This window comes from Ambystoma mexicanum, chromosome 8, assembly GCF_040938575.1.
Source record: "Ambystoma mexicanum isolate Mex_15411 chromosome 8, UKY_AmexF1_1, whole genome shotgun sequence".
Classification (NCBI taxonomy): domain Eukaryota; kingdom Metazoa; phylum Chordata; class Amphibia; order Caudata; family Ambystomatidae; genus Ambystoma; species Ambystoma mexicanum.
In genome coordinates this window covers 314460848-314478548 of record NC_090929.1, presented here as the reverse complement: position 1 = coordinate 314478548, position 17701 = coordinate 314460848, and the positions used below count along the sequence as shown (strand labels likewise).

The following is a 17701-nucleotide window of genomic DNA, read 5'->3' as shown; positions in this document are numbered from 1 at the left end:
CGGAACATTCCTTTCATTAACTCCTTCACCAGGCGATGAGACCACAGAGACGACCGCCCCGGAGTTCTGGTGTAGCAGGAGATAGCCGCCAGATGGATTTTGATGGAGGCGTGAGCCAGGCCCTCCTTGGCCAGCGACAGCAAGTATGGCAGCACTTGAAGGGCCATAATCCGCAGAGGGTTGATCTTCTGTGCACGACACCAGACAGCAAACCTCTTCCATTTGTGTCCATAGCACTTAAGAGTCGAGGAACGCCCTGGCCTTTGCAAGCACCTCCTTGCAGTCCACCGGGAAATCGTACCCTCCGAACTCTAGTGCTGCAGGAGCCAGGCCTGCAGGTTCAGCGATCCCCGGTTGTGATGTAGGATGGCGCCTCCTTCCCTGGCGAGAAGATCCACGTCCGTCGGCAGTTTGACTGGGGGACGCTGACATGTCCAGAAGTTCCAAGAATCCCTCCTTTCGGCACCACTGAGTCTGGGGTGGGTCCATTGTGTGGGAGGGGGAGTAGGACCCCTGGACAGGGTTGCCTCAGCAACCCATGTCACACTCTATCCTGATAGGCTGGAGGGCCTCCCACCAAGGATGACCACTCCACTGTGTGAGTGACAGCAAGGCTGTATGAATGGGGCTCTTTTTTGCATAAAAGCAGGGTCCTGAGGACTGGAAGAGCAAGGCGTCGCCACTGGAACTAAGAAGCCGAAGAGGAGAGAAGCCAAAGACCCCTGCAATGACTGAACCACCGGTGAAGCCCTGCTGCAGCGTCTCACCACTTTTCTCCACACAACGAGAGAAGATCTTCATCTGCAAGAGCCTTCTTCCCTTGAGCTGGTGGGGCCAACCAGTTTGCCAATTGCCTTCCTGGACCTGCCTTGGTCGAATCGCCAGTACCCTGTACACGGAGGCCGGATAGCCAGGCACCAGTCCATCTGGACCGCAATTTAAAGGAGCATACCTTTTATTCGTCGGGCAGCACCGCGGCTATTTTCATCCCTGGGTAGTGCGGTAACTCGAACCTTCCTCCACGACGAGAGCCTCTCTTCCTCTGCTAGATCCCCCGAACTGCAGGAACTACCAGGAACAACCACCACCGCAGGAGCCACTTCTTCATTTTAAAGGTACATTGGTCCGCTAGGCCGCCCTTTCTTCACAATAGCACTAAAGGTGTTTTAAATCCTTTACCTACCTGTTGGGTTGGACGCCCCTCTCTCTTAACATTGTCTTTCACCTTCTGCATCCACCTTTTCAAAATCGTTAACCAAAGACTTGACTGCAGCTACAAGAACATTTTGCTCCTGGGCCCTTGCCCTATACCACTGACTCTGGCACAGGCCTTTTGACATTGGCTAAATTTGTTAGAACTGCCTTCTTTAGATTGCTTATCAACTAGAACTGTGTTGGTGCACCTACTTCTTATAACCACCTTTTCCTTCCCCTTTTTAAAACTTGTGAAGTGCCGTTTTGCTCAGTTTTCATTTTAGTATTTTCCATACTGATGCACTGTCTTGCTTAAACTGGTTCACAAACGTATGGGAAGTGTTGCTAGGGTGTGTAAGAAGATATTTCTGTATAACTTGTGCTTTCCCTCCCTTGTGAGAAATTACTAGAATGTCCCTTGTGTGTGGTTTTCCCCCAATTTAACTAGGGAGTGTGTATATTTTTCTTTGACATTTTTAACTTGCTTGATGACTGTGGTAAATGTGTTTTACTAGAAGTGTATAAAATAAATATATACCTACTTTTTAATACCAAAGCTTTGGTCAGTGTTTCCTTGTGCCATAATATTGTAGGCCTATTGCGTAAACCCTGAATACTGCTCATCTCCCTCTTGAGATAAGTCTTGACTGCTCAGCCACAGCTACCAACTAAATCTTTGTGGTACAGACTGATACCAAAGGGGATTTATTGCTCTCACCTGTAGTCCTAATCTTCTGTAGTGCTCCCTAAGGGAACTGCACAGGATTCTGCCTAACACCGCCACCGGTGCCAGGCACTTGGTGAAGACCCTCTGTGCCGATTTCAACCCAAAGGGCAGGGCCTTGAACTGGTAGTGCCGCCCTTGGACTATGAACCGTAGGAACTTTCGATGTCCTTTGCATATGGGGATGTTGAAGTAAGCATCCTCCAAGTCCAGTGACGACAGGAAGTCGCTTTCCTCCAATTCTCCCAGCACGTGCTGAAGGGTGACCATCCTGAACTTCTGGGAATTGATGTATCTGTTGAGGCGGCGAAGGTCTAGGATGGGCCGCCAGCCGCCGGTCTTCTTTCGGACGAGGAAGTACTGCGAGTATATTCCGGAGCCCCGGAGCCTCTTTGGGACGAGTTCTATCGCGCCTTTTTTCAGCATTGCTCGTACCTCCAGAAGCATTTGTGGCACGTAGTTTTCCTTCCTGGCCACAGGTGGCAGACAGGGACACTTTCTTTGGAATTCCAGAGTGTGCCCGTGGGCCAGGGCATCTAGCACCCATCGGTCGGTGGAGATGGACTCCCACACGCTGACGAAATTCGCCAGCCGGCCTCCCACCGGGGTGCTCGGGTGGGCACCCGACGGCACGGTCGGTTCAGTCTTGCTTCGCAGAGGCCTTGCCACCTTGGCCTCCTTGGCGACGACGACGATGTCCTCCGGCTTTGCTGCGGCCTCTGTAGGCTTCCTGCGACAAGGAGCGGGCCGCCTGGCGGTACAACGCTGAACTGACACTGAATCCTTTGGAGGCACCGTGAGACTTGCCTCCGGAGGTCCGAAGGTTGGCCGTCTTTGAAAGAACCCAAGGCCCGGGCCGTCTCGGTGTCCGCCTTGATGGCCTGCAGTGACTCGTCCACTGCCTTGCCGAACAGGTTGTTCCCGTCGAAGGGCATGTCCAGTACCCTAGTATGTACGTCCTGAAGGAAGTCGGTGGCCTTGAGCCAACTGCGCCGGCAAAGGCAAACATCTGGCGAAAGCCGGTGTCAGCGATGTCCGTGTCGACCGTAATGGCGTGGTCTGAAGCCACCTTTCCGTTCTGTAGGATTTCAAGGGCTTTCGCCCTCTTGTCGTTTGGTAGGAAATCCAGAAGGGGAGCGATCTTGAACCACAGCTCCCTGTCGTAGCGTGCCACGATCGTGAGGGCATTGGCCGCTTTGATGGTCGTTGCCGCCGACTAGATGACTCGTCCAGCTTCTTTACCTCGCCGTCTTGAGGGGAAAGTGGAAGTTGATGCCGCAGCTTCATCCGATTTCTTCCTGGCCGCTGCGGAGACCACTGAATCCGGGGACGGCCGAGGTCTGAGGCACATAGGGGCGAAGTCTGGGACCCGGTACTTCTTCTAGTACCGGTCCACTTTGCAGGAGCCGTGGACGGGTTTTTCAGAAGTGACTCCCCGTCGTCGCCGTCTCCGTTCCCGTTCATCCCTCGGTGGAGGGGATAGAGGTGAAGGATGGAAAGGAGGGGGAGGATGGATTCGCCTCCGCTTGTTCAGCGGGCTCTCCGACAGTCTAGGCGCCGCTGGATCGTCCGCTGGGGGTAAGGGCAACCTTGTCCTTATCTTCGTACACAGGGTCTGGATAGCTATCAAGATTGCTCCTGAGTGGTCCTGTGGTATAGGCATTAGTTGCGACAGGAGCAACGGCTGGGTGTAGGGACATCCGTTTCTTCCGCGGCTCGCTGCTCCTCATCGGCCCCACCGTTGCTCTCTCTGTCCGCCTCGATAGGGCGTGTCTTCCTCAAACTTCTTGTCCAGGATCTTTTTGACGCCAGCCAGCTCATCTTTTGAGGTGGTATCTGTGTCCATTATAGCTACCGTGCCCCCCCCCTCTTTCTGGTCCCAGGGTTTCACGGCGGTCTTCTCGATTGGTTGAAAAGATGATTCCCTCCGGGGTGGCAGGGAAGCTCTAGGCCCGGAAGTCGTCTCCAATGGGGTAGCCTCCACAGGCTTTGCCAGGGTCGCCACGACTCCTTCAATCGCCGGATGAATCAGGGCCTTCATGACCTTGGGCGCATCTGGGGCCTTCACCTTAGGGCGAGGGTCACCGCCTTGTCACCCCTTGGCTTTCTCCATCAGGATCGACCGAGGCTTCTCATGAAGCTTACCTGGGTTCTCCCAACTTCCTTTTCCCCGAGCCAGAGCGTTGGCTCGTGGTTGATGGCGTCGGGGACATCGCGCCCTGCCTGGCAGCCGAGGAGCCAGAACCAACGGCGCTCCCGGTGCCCGTGGACTCACAGTGCTTTGCCTTTTGTTGGGCCCCTGTCGCCGGAGCGCCCTCAAAGGTCTTAGAAGACCGCTCAGACTTGTTCTTTTTCTCACCTGCTGCTGGGCTCTTACCCTCCAGCCAGTTAGTGAGTCGAGTCTGACGGTCCTTCAATGTCCAGACGGACATGTTCTTACAGAAAGCACAGTCCTCTTCCACGTGCAACCTGTCGTCATGAAGGCAGTAGAGACACCGGGAGTGTTCATCCTCCTTAAAGACATTCTGTAATCCACATCCAGGGCAGATCCTAAACAGCTTGAATCCAATAGGCGTCGTGTCTCCTTTGACCTGGGCCATGTCCACGCATGGTGGGCCACAAAGATCTTCCGGAATCCTCCAAGAAGAGATGACACAAGATGAAGCACCCGGTCATAGTCGTGGCTCCAGAGGGAACCCGCTGTCTATTAGGTAAGGACATCCTCCGTATGTTGTCTCCCCTAATAGCCTGTGTGAACAAGGTACTTTGGACCCAGACTCACAGGCCAATTAAATTAAAACAGAGTGTCAACCATGTCAGTCTAAATGGCACATGGCACATGGTTGAACAAAAACGAGATCAAATAAAGTTTCATCTTCAAAATAATGAAATACCCGACATAACAATAATTGCTGTAGGACACCAAACTGGTGATGGGAACTCCTTTCCATTCCTGAAATCAACCTTCCTTCCAGTCTCAAGTGGCATTCCACACTGGAAGGAAATACTTTGAAATTCTATACCAATTCACAATCTGAAAATTCCAATTCTATAGCCAGAATTGATAACAGACCAGCACAAAGTGTAGCTGGCATTCAGAAGAAGGGCGAACAGCTCTTCTTCCCGATTCAGTTAAATGACGAGAAGGAGTCTGTCCTCGCCCGAGTTGACTTGAATAGCGAAGGAAGTTTCATCAGCGAAGTATTATTCAGGAAACTCCCAAAAGACCAGACCCTGCCCACTGTTGAGTCAGTTTATCAATGGGTGTGGGGTCTGGAAATTCCCTGTTCCAAGCATCTTCTGCTTAGCAGTTGTATGATACAAATTTCTAGAGGTGACAAAAGCATAGAACACAATTGTTGGGTGGTGCAACATGTTCCTTCCGCCTTTTACATGGGCAGTCACATCCTCAACTGACTCGAGATTAATTTGGATTCCAGTTATTGCCAAGCTCAGTTCCAACTGGAGAGTAAATCTCAGGGCCGCGAGTCCTAAAGAAAGCCTTCCGGTCAGCCCCATTGCTCCCGTCAGCAACTGAAGTTCAAGAATGGAGAAGAGGTCACCATACCAGGCCTAGCCTACAGAATCTGTATCCCCAAAGGCAAATTGACAGAAGAGAAATGGGTCCATATTAGTCAGCTAAAGAGTTGTCACACTAGGCACACTTTGCCACAAACTGGGGAGCCCAGTGAGACTCAAATAGAGGAGACATCTGAAACATGAGAGAAGAAAAACAAGAACCAAAAGGGAACAGCTAGGGTTCGGTGTAATTATGTAACAGGGAGTATTTTTCTTCATTATCAATTGTTATTATTGAATGCCTGCGTATCCCACTGCTGTCAACCCAATTGGAGGGCAGTTAGTTGGAAATGGTAGTAACCAGTTTGTGTTCTCTTTCATAGATTTGTACTGGTTGCAACGTCACTACCAAGGAGGACCTCCTCTGGGATCCGGAAAGAAGAATCCCAAGGAAATCCGGGGTTGTCGCTCAACAATATAAAGGAAGAGCCAAGAGAAAGCTGGGGGTGTCGTTCCACATTCCAACCAGAGGCGGCGAGAGGAGCGTGCCGCACCGCTCTCTGATGGAAGAAGGACTCATACCTGACCGATCCTGCTTTGTCCCATGAAGAAACCCCACTTGTCCGATTCTCCCTCGACTTTAAATCTCCAAAGAGTCGGGGGGGGGGATATGTGGGATATATTGACCCACTCAACAGTATTTCACCACATTACCAAGCTGCATTTGCGCAAGAAAAAGCAATATGGCTGCGCTGGCTCCTGTGCACACCAGGACCTCCAAACTGCGTTTTTGCAACAAATAAAATGATGGCTGCACCATCCTGCCAAGCACACTTCAGGCAGGATGGAACAAGGGGACACACTGAAGGAGCGTGCAAGTGTGTTCTGAAACATGAATGGAATGAAGTGAAAAGGCAGGACTGCTTTGCTGAAAACCCCAAATTCCCCTTCAAAATTAAACTTTTCACCCTTTAAAAATGCTGCTTTGACGCTAATTCCATCTGTTCATTCTGAAACCATTGTGATTAAAAAGGCCCTGCCATGTCCAGGATATTTAATTGTGCCTCAGCAAAACCAGGCATAATTCCTGAATGCCAGGCCCTGTCAAATCAACTCTGAGAGAAACCAACAAGCAACTTCACTTTTTACTCGCATGGGAAAACGCGTTTATTTCTTTCCAAAAGTATCCAGGCTCAGCAGTTCAAAGAGACTCTAACTCTCTGAGCCAGGTCAGCTAAAATCTAGCTATGCTTCAGACAAAACTACTGCATTCAAGAAAATGACTATAGCTGCAAAGAAAGTGGGGGAATCTGATGGAGCTGCCAAACCGAATTTAAAGAAAGAAATGCTAGCAGTTTTCAACATGTGTAAAAATGGGCTTTTGCAAAACTGAAGGAGAAAAATGCCCATTTAACAAGGAAACTGTTGATGGAAAGCCTGCCATTACCTAGCAATGTGAAGGGTTTGTGGCTGGTGAAAATACACACCGGGCTATTTTATTCCACAGGTTTGTTTTAATTCAGGACCCAAAATAATAAAATAAAGATTTTAAAACACATGGGCTGAATTTGCAAGCTCCCATAAACCAGTTATTCCAGTTGGCTGCCCTGAAACTTCCCTCTAGGAAGGGAATCACACCATAAACTCTCAGCAGAGACTAACACCCCACTGATAATTACAGGGTGGGAAAGAATCTTGGCTGGGCTGAACTCACTGACAATGGAGCTCCCAGGGCCAGGAAGTTTGAAGTGTGAAGGGGCAATAAAACCTTCAATCAAGCTGAGAAACCCCCACTTTGCTTTGAAGGAAATGACAGTTGGCAGCAGTTGAAGAAAGAAAAACAAATGATCACATGACAAGGACTGCCATTTGTTTCAAAAGACTATTTCATAAATAAACTTTAAAGACTTTTATCTCTGCAGCAAGACTTTGTAAACATTTAGAATATTCGCACGGACTGGAGGATTGGACTGCAATGTGCTGCACGAAATATGTAACCTGTGCATATAATTTGCTTAGAGATTGCAATTAAGTAAATGTAGGTTTGTGGCAAAATCGGGTTTTAGTTAAAGTAACTGTGGGAGGTTTTTGGACATTGTAAAACTCACATCATAAATCTGACATCATTTTCCTGAAATCCAACCAACTGAGAGCGAGGAGGAGACTAGCACCCTTGTCCAATCCTTTTGGTAGAGGCGTGTTTAGTTAAGCCTGCCCCAGTCATATACTTTGGTGATGTCACTATGTATGATAATGTCATGATCTCCTTGGATCTGCTTCCAAAAGATCAGGACTTGCCGACTCCCTTGGAAGCAGACCCATAACCCCGGTTCCGAGTGCCAGCCAGTCCCAATTGGGACCTTTTGGACCCTGTCCTGGCGCCAGTGGCACCAGGCTCATAAAGATGCCCAGTCCCAGCGCTGGAAGCGCCGGGCTCATAATGCTTGGGTGGACTTACCTGCAGCAGACCATGCTGCTTACTTACCTGCCAGTTGAACCCCTGATCCTCTTCTGTTTGGGACTACTTTTCCTGTTGGGTGGGGCAGGAGCCACTCCCTAGGTTCAGAACACTGGAACTCTTCTGGAAAGCAGGAACTCTTTTCTTACCTAGGCGTGGCTGTGGAAGGAGACACCTAAGCACTACAGGAGGCTATTTAAACCACACCCGATGGATGAATCTTGCTTTGCGTTATTCTGCATTCTCTGCAGCAGAACGCTCATCATGTCTTCTGCTTCTGATCGTGGGCCTAAGGGAACAAAGGCTTACCATCCTGGAATCCAGTCTTCAGCAGCACCTGTAAAGACAAAGAAAGAACAGGTTAGCACTACGGTCTTCAGTGGCAGCGCATCTCTTACCTGGTCCATCGGCTGTCACCAACGCCTCGCGCTGCATTCCGGCATCTGAAAGTCAAAGGCTTACCTACTCTTCGCATGCTCCGGAGGTCTTCGCACTGCATTCCGGCATCTGAAAGACAAAAGCTTACCAGCTCTTCGCACGCTCCGGAGGCCTTCGGCGCTACATCCTGCATCTGAAAGACAAAAGAAGGTGTGTTTAAAGACATTGGGCAACTTTATTACTCACGTGCCATTACTCCTTCCCACGCCGAATCCAGTGGGTATTCCAGCACCCTTCAGCTTCTCTAAAGCTCCGAACTTGTACCTGCAAGATAAAAGGGACAGTTAGTGCGCATCGTGAAGCAGGCTACAAGCGCTTACTTACGTGCTTCCAGGCGCTTCTATTCCTCACGCGGGTTCGATCCTCAACTCTCATCAGCCCGCCATCCGCCATCGCCGGAACCCTGCAAAACAAGAGATATCATTACAAAAGACTTTTAAGACATTTGAAGTGCCCAGAACTTACCGTTCGTGCAGTTAACGACGGACAGCAGTCCTCTGAGGTCAAGAGGCCTGCACCCTTATCCAGTGAAGAAACTGGTTACGGCACCCTGCCCCGAGGCAGATGGAGAGCTCGGCGTTCACTTACCTAAGGTGAGGGCGTTAACCTTTGGGGTTCTACAGGAGAAGAGAAAGGGAAGAGGAGAGAGGCACCCAATAACCCCAGTTCATTAATCCCATATTTTCTATCTGCAGACATCTTACTCTTCGAGTCAGACATACAGTGCACAGAGGTCCAGCCGAAAGAGCTAACCGTGTGTTATACATAACCTTTGAAGATACGGCATTCACCCAGTCAAGACCGGCGCCTCTGCGGGAATCAGGTGAGCGTTGCAGAACGCAAAGCCTACCGCAAAACTCCCACCCAGGCGCTATGGAAACCTCGGATACCGACCAGCTAGCCCAGTTACTTGGGGAACTAAGAGCAGAAGTGCATGCAGCCCGTCAGGAAACGAATGCTCTAAGAAGGGTACTGATTATTTCCAAGGAGCGAACAGATGATCTCGCTAGACAATTGCTACAGTCACAAGCCGGACAAACTCCGTTACCCGCATCAGGGGCAAATCTTCCTTCAACATCCTCTACGAACCCAGTGCAGATCAACCTACCTGGGAATGTACCTCTGGCTCCGCCCGAACGATTTTCTGGTGACCCAAAGAGGTTTGCAGTATTTATTAATCAGTGCCGGTTGCACTTCTTATGCCGGCCAGCAGCCTTTCCAACTGATCAAGCTAAGGTAGCTTTCGTGCTTTCGTACATTAGTGGCAATGCGGCAGACTGGTCGATCCCTCTAGTTAATCAAGATGATCCGGTTCTCCATGATTTTCAAGCTTTTCAGCTCAGTATGGAAAAACTGTTTGCAAGACATTCACAGGGGCAGGCCTTGGACAATGAGCTCCTTTCATTGCGACAGGGTAATCAAGACCTTTTGGCTTATATTGCGTCTTTCAACAGACTGATAGTGGAAACTCGATGGCCTGAGGACAAAAGGATTACGCTGTTTTATAGAGGTCTACGTGGAGAGCTCAAAGATGTGTTAGCCCAAGTAGTGAATCCCCCGCAAGACTGTTCGGACTATATTGACTTAGTCGTTCAAATTGACCACAGACTGCAGAACAGGAAGGCGGATCGTTCCAAGTTTGATGCTCGAGTATTTTCCAAACCACCAACTCCTACCAAAGGAGTAGACTCCGGGGAACCCATGCAAATAGGGGGCCTGAAAGGACCACTAACACAAAAGGAGCGGGAAAGGAGAAAACAGTTGCAATTATGCCTCTATTGCGGAAACTCGGGGCACTTTCTTCGAGACTGTCCGGTGAAACCGGTGAAACCAGCCAAGAAGGCAGTAGGAGCTGCAGTTACCAGGGTCACAAACTCTGAGCAAGGAAACGACCTCGTCCGACAAGAATAGAGGTCCTCTTGCCAGTTCCGTGACCTCGCATTTCGTGATACCTATGGTCCTCATTAGCCCTGAACATCCAGATCGATTACATGCTATTGAAGCTTACGTCGACAGCGGTGCCATCGGCAATTATGTGGATCATGAAATGGTTTTGAGGATGAATCTGACTCTTTGTCCAAAGGCTGTAAAGGACGTCATTACTACGGTGGATGGTACGGAGATAGCCTCCGGACCAGTAACGCATACCACCCAAGAAGTGACGCTAGTAAGTCAAGATGGACACCATGAGAAGATCGTGTTCGATGTGATCAAGGCCCCTCAGTTCCAGATGATTCTAGGAATTCCTTGGTTAGAGAAGCACAATCCTCAGATCGATTGGCGAGCAAGAACGGTTCAGTTTCCAGAATGTGTCTCTACTTGTCACCCTCGACCTGGTGTTGCACTGGCAGCCATTTCCTCGGAGGTACCTCCTGAATACCTAGAATTCCAAGATGTTTTCCGGAAGGATCAGGCTAACTCTCTACCTCCTCATAGGTCTTATGACTGCCAGATAGACCTGATACCTGGATCTACTCCTCCTTGTAGTAGAATTTATGCCCTCACCGAGCCTGAGAATCTTCACCTCCGACAATACCTGGATCAATACCTAGCGAATGGGTTTATTCGTCCTTCCAAGTCCCCTGCTTCCTCAGCTTTGTTCTTCGTTCCAAAAAAAGAAGGGGACCTTAGAACTTGTATAGATTATCGCGCCCTGAACCAGATCACCGTTAAGAATATATATCCGTTACCTTTGATCCCTGAACTCCTGGACCAAGTCAGAAAAGCATGCATATATACAAAGCTGGATCTTAGAGGAGCCTACCACTTGGTACGAGTAAAAGAGGGCGATGAATGGAAGACGGCCTTCCGCACCAAGTATGGGCTATTTGAATATCAGGTCATGCCCTTCGGACTTTGCAATGCCCCGGCCGCCTTTCAATATTTTATGAACGATGTCCTCAGAGAGCTCATGGATGTGTGTGTTGTTGTTTACATTGACGACATCCTCGTTTATTCTTCATCGGAAACTGAACATCGGAAACACGTGAAAATGGTCCTCGAGAGATTGCGTCAACACAAACTTTTCGCTAAGTTGGAAAAATGTGTTTTCAACGTGACTGAAGTTGAATTCTTGGGATTCATATTATCACCTAGCGGAGTGCGTATGGATTCAAAGAAGGTCGATGCAATTCTCAAATGGCCATCGCCATCCTCCGTAAAAGGTGTTCAAAGCATGTTAGGCTTCGCTAACTTTTACCGCAGGTTTATCCCCGAATTCTCTCGAATAGTCCAGCCCATCACCGCCTTGTTAATGAAAAACAAACGTTTTGAATGGTCTACCGAGGCGGAACAAGCTTTCCAGAATTTGAAGGCTAGATTTATCTCTGCACCGATCTTAAAACATCCTCGCCCAGAACTCCCCTACATCGTTGAAACTGATGCTTCGAGCCTTGCCATGGGGGCAGTTCTATCACAAAAGGACCCAGTAACCAATCAGTTGCATCCCGTGGCATTTTGGTCCCGCAAATTCTCGCCTCCTGAAATCGATTACACTATTACTGATAAGGAATTTCTAGCTATCAAGTCCGCCTTTAAGGCTTGGCGGCATTATCTTCTGGGGGGCCCGACACACCGTTACTGTGATTACAGATCACCGAAACCTGCAATATTTGAAAACCGCAAAAGCTCAATCCTCTAGGCAACTCCGTTGGGCACTATTCTTTGCCGAGTTTGACTTCATAATTACCTATCGACCTGGTACAAAAAACGGTAAAGCTGATGCCCTTTCTCGGATGGGAGTGGAAGAACATTTGATCAATCCTAAACCTGTACCTATCATTCCCGAACAAAGAATTCTAGGTGTAATCGCCACACAATCCATAGAGGAAGTTAAGGATAAAGCCAGGCTACTGGTAACTCCAGCAGACATACAGAATTGGCATCTGCAGGGAAAGGACTTTACAGTGAAGGACAACCTATTATATTTCCAAGAACGGTTATACCTGCCCAGCACAGATTTACAGAAAAAGGTAATCTCTTGTTATCACGATTCTTTAATGGAAGGACATCCCGGTATGACCAAGACCTCGGAAAAGATCAAGCGCTACTTCTGGTGGCCGTCTTGGAAAAAAGATATCAGAGACTTTATAATGTCCTGTGGAGTATGCGCCCAAAACAAGAGTCAAAAGGAAAAACCAGCCGGCCTCTTACGCCCTATTGACATCCCGCCTCGCCCTTGGCATACGCTTGCTATGGACTTCATCACCGATCTACCTCCATGCTCCGGATACAATACGATCCTAGTAATCGTGGACCTATTCTCCAAGATGGCGCATTTCATTCCACTCAAAGGCTTACCAACAGCAGCAACTCTGGCCCGAGAATTTCTCGAAAACATCGTCCAACTGCACGGTTTTCCTTCAGTTCTAATTTCGGATCGAGGTAGTCAATTTATTTCTCATTTTTGGCAAAGTTGCTGTCGGTCGGCTCAAATTGATGTGAGACTTTCGACCAGCCACCACCCTCAAACCGACGGACAAACCGAGAGGACCAATCAAACTCTGGAACAGTATTTGCGCTGCATGCTACAACAAACTGAAAAAACTTGGAAAGATATCCTTTGGATAGCCGAATATGCCTACATTAACTCTGTCCACTCGGGAACTGGGAAGACCCCGTTTTTTCTTTTATACGGTAGTCACCCTCGAACCTCGGAGTTGGATCCACTCCAAGATCTTGGAACACCAGCCGTAGACTACCTGCATTCTACAATCACCCAAGCCTTTAAGGAAGCCGTTTCTCACCTTCAAAGGGCTAAAAAACAATACAAGAAAGGAGCAGACCAACATCGGAAGGAAGCCCCCCAATATCAAGTAGGAGATCAAGTCTGGTTATCCACCAAATATCTACCTCTAAAAGGACCACGCACATTCAACCCAAGATACCTTGGTCCCTATTCCATCACTACCATAGTAAATCCAGTAGCGGTCAAGTTGGACTTGCTCCCTCACATGAAGATACATCCGGTCTTCCACGTCTCTCTATTAAAACCCGTTCAACCTCAAACCTGACTAACTACATCTCCAAAACCTATTCTAGTTGATGGAGAACTCGAGTTTGAAGTCAAAAGCATCCTGGATTCCAAGATCTCCAAATCTAAACTATTTTACCTGATTGACTGGAAAGGCTACGGTCCCCAAGAAAGATCCTGGGAACCTGCAGAATATGTCCTCGCGCCTCGTCTAATCAAAAGATTTCATCGAACATTTCCTAACAAGCCCAAACCCCCGGAGAAGCCCGGTTTGGGAGGGGCCTTGAGGGGGGGTGCTGTCATGATCTCTGCTTCCAAAAGATCAGGACTTGCCCGACTCCCTTGGAAGCAGACCCATAACCCCGGTTCCGAGTGCCAGCCAGTCCCAATTGGGACCTTTTGGACCCTGTCCTGGCGCCAGTGGCACCAGGCTCATAAAGATGCCCAGTCCCAGCGCTGGAAGCGCCGGGCTCATAATGCTTGGGTGGACTTACCTGCAGCAGACCATGCTGCTTACTTACCTGCCAGTTGAACCCCTGATCCTCTTCTGTTTGGGACTACTTTTCCTGTTGGGTGGGGCAGGAGCCACTCCCTAGGTTCAGAACACTGGAACTCTTCTGGAAAGCAGGAACTCTTTTCTTACCTAGGCGTGGCTGTGGAAGGAGACACCTAAGCACTACAGGAGGCTATTTAAACCACACCCGATGGATGAATCTTGCTTTGCGTTATTCTGCATTCTCTGCAGCAGAACGCTCATCGTGTCTTCTGCTTCTGATCCTGGGCCTAAGGGAACAAAGGCTTACCATCCTGGAATCCAGTCTTCAGCAGCACCTGTAAAGACAAAGAAAGAACAGGTTAGCACTACGGTCTTCAGTGGCAGCGCATCTCTTACCTGGTCCATCGGCTGTCACCAATGTCTCGCGCTGCATTCCGGAATCTGAAAGACAAAGGCTTACCTACTCTTCGCATGCTCCGGAGGTCTTCGCACTGCATTCCGGCATCTGAAAGACAAAAGCTTACCAGCTCTTCGCACGCTCCGGAGGCCTTCGGCGCTGCATCCCGCATCTGAAAGACAAAAGAAGGTGCGTTTAAAGACATTGGGCAACTTTATTACTCACGTGCCATTACTCCTTCCCACGCCGAATCCAGTGGGTATTCCAGCACCCTTCAGCTTCTCTAAAACTCCGAACTTGTACCTGCAAGATAAAAGGGACAGTTAGTGCGCATCGTGAAGCAGGCTACAAGCGCTTACTTACGTGCTTCCAGGCGCTTCTATTCCTCACGCGGGTTCGATCCTCAACTCTCATCAGCCCGCCATCCGCCATCGCCGGAACCCTGCAAAACAAGAGATATCATTACAAAAGACTTTTAAGACATTTGAAGTGCCCAGAACTTACCGTTCGTGCAGTTAACGACGGACAGCAGTCCTCTGAGGTCAAGAGGCCTGCACCCTTATCCAGTGAAGAAACTGGTTACGGCACCCTGCCCCGAGGCAGATGGAGAGCTCGGCGTTCACTTACCTAAGGTGAGGGCGTTAACCTTTGGGGTTCTACAGGAGAAGAGAAAGGGAAGAGGAGAGAGGCACCCAATAACCCCAGTTCATTAATCCCATATTTTCTATCTGCAGACATCTTACTCTTCGAGTCAGACATACAGTGCACAGAGGTCCAGCCCAAAGAGCCAACCGTGTGTTATACATCACCTTTGAAGATACGGCATTCACCCAGTCAAGACCGGCACCTCTGCGGGAATCAGGTGAGCGTTACAGATAAATAAGAGTCCCTGACAAGACTGTACACACACACTCTTCCTGATTTTCCTGCGCCAGCCATCTAGACTCCAGATCCCAACTACAAGGCCCAAGCATTGCTGACGCTACTCCAGGGCCCACTGCAAAACCCACGCATTGCTGATCCTATTCCCAGCAAGCCCTCAATTCTGAAAACCCACTAATCTCCCATAGAAAGGGGAAAGCTGTGGTGTTTTTGGGAAACATCCTGATACCACTAACTGCATGCATCCTGCTAACCTGCCATCCAGCTGATCTTTAGTATCCAGTGATCAGAATTGCCCTTCCAGTCCAGTGACATCTGGTGACCAGAACTGCCCAGCTATTTGCCAAGCGCCGTGTAGTGACCAGAACTGTTGACTGTCCAAACTCCAAAAACTAAAAAGTGGACTGTGAGTATCGATTGCCACCCCATCTAAACCCATAGCCTATCTTGTCTTTGTCCTTATCCCACTCTCTTAATCACCCTATCCTTAGCCTGATACCTTGTTCAAACTGTCACAATCATTCCTGCAACCATGCCCTTGATTACTAGAGTTAGCGCCATGTTTCTTTTCATTTCTGTCTTGCATAGATCCTAAGTCATTAGCGATATTGTGTTTAAATAAATTAATTTTCCCTTAAGAAAAGGGGTACACTGCGTGAAGGGTTACAACTGCAGTGTAACTTTATATTCACGGGTGGCGTTCCTCTTTTCTTAGCTATTAAATCTAGTTTAAGTAAGATTTGCCTTTCAATTTTAAAACTGATTCCTCTTTTCACTGCTCTATTTTCCTAAAAACTAACCTCACTCTACCTTCCATATCTCTTTCAATTTACCAGCTAGAGACTTACTTTCATTTCCATATTGTACCTGTGATCTATAGCTATCCCCCAACCAATGAATCAGTGTATTTCACCCGTTTTTATTAAAAAACCGTTTGGTTAATTTTAGGCGGGAATGAAAAATGCAACTTTCGCACATGTCATTTTGCTGTAATCTGTTTTAAACTTTCCACTCATTTTTGAACTGTCTGCTTTTGGTAATCCATTTTTTGTGATTGTGAGTGTATATGCATTGTGGCTTTAGTGAGGAATAATATTTGCTTCAAGGTTTTTCACACACATTATTTATTTGTCCATTTCAGAGTGTAATTTTATAACATTGCAAGGGGTTTAAAATCCACTTTTCTCTCTTATTTGGGGAGGGACAGTCAGGTTTAGATTCCGTTTCCTATTGCTTTTTCCTGATTACCTGCTGCTTCTGTTTATCCACTCAGAATTATTTGTGGGTTGAGGGAACATTGCAGGGGAAATCCTAACTTGGGTGCTATCTTTCCCAAGCCAAAAGTGTTCCCATTTCGCTGTGCTGTGTATCTGTTCCACTAGAAGGTTAAACCCTGTGCATTGCTCACATTCTCATTGTAATCATCACCCCATTGGTGATTACTGCTACATATTAAAAAGTGTATGATTTCTTTTGAATAACTAAATAAATAAATATTGTATTTTACCAACCAGCCTGGTTCATGATTCATTGCGATCCGGGGTACTTGAAAAGGGGGTGTGATATGAGTGGTGTACCATCTCAATATTGAATCATATTAAAAAGATAAGCATTTCAGTCGTGCACTGCATACTAGGCAGAGACCAAGGCGTGTGTCGTTTGATTGAAATCCTTAACAGCCCGAAGCGCCGGTGCCGGCAGTGGAAAGGTTTTCAGCCTGCATACCGTAGGCGCCCACGCTTGGTCCGCATGTCTTTCAGCGTCTTATGCCGAAAGACTTTAGAGGCCTTAAATGAGCGATCGTCGTGGTCATGAGGAAGAACTTGTTGCATTGGCGATGGGTGTCTTTCCAGGGAAATTTGCCGTTACAAGACGGGTAGAATTTAAAAGGAGTCCTCTCCATAGCAGAGGTTAGCGGCAGGCAGACCAAGAAGAGAAAGAGAGGGGTGAAAGAAATACATTCTCAGAGAGAAGAAAGAAAACAGGGCCCCACTCTCCCTACTGTAAAGGCCAGGCCTGTGGGCTAAGGCCACGCGGTCAACATTCGCTGAGCGGTTGTAGATGTAGGCGTCGGCGGCAGGAAACCCACGATACAGCCATCGAGATGGTGGTCGAAATTGACTAACGATTGTACGCCGTGGGAATAGATGACATGCATTACTCACCGTAATAGCATTTCTGATGATTATATCTGCTTAGATTCACATGCTGTGCATATAGTCCAACATCCAGTGGTAACTGCAGAGTATTGCATCTTGTCTTTCGAGAATCGAAAGGGGACGTCAACATAGGCATGCCTGTAACACTATCCCTAACATGATGTGTAGTTTACCCAAAATCCCTCACGTTTCGAGGTCCCTCTGATTGTATTTTTTCTGCCGTGAGGGAGCCTTATGACTATCCTGAGTGAGTACAGAAAAGTGAGAAAAGTAATAAGACGTCTATGTTCCTTCCTACCAAGCGGGGAAGAAGGGTGGGCATGTGAATCTAAGCAGATACAATCATCAGAAATGTTTTTACGGTAAGTAATGCATGTCTTCTGATGCTTGTTAATCTGCTTATTATCACATGTTGTGCATAGACCAGCAAGCAGTACCCGGAGTTGGAGGAGGGTTTAGAGA

General features: G+C 48.3%; 1 protein-coding gene across 1 annotated transcript in view; it reads right to left on the bottom strand.

Moving 5' to 3' along the window:
* DPP7 (dipeptidyl peptidase 7) overlaps positions 1-17701 on the bottom strand; it is a 3316481-nt gene that overhangs the window by 2160858 nt on the left and 1137922 nt on the right. The gene's annotated exons all lie outside the window — the stretch shown is intronic.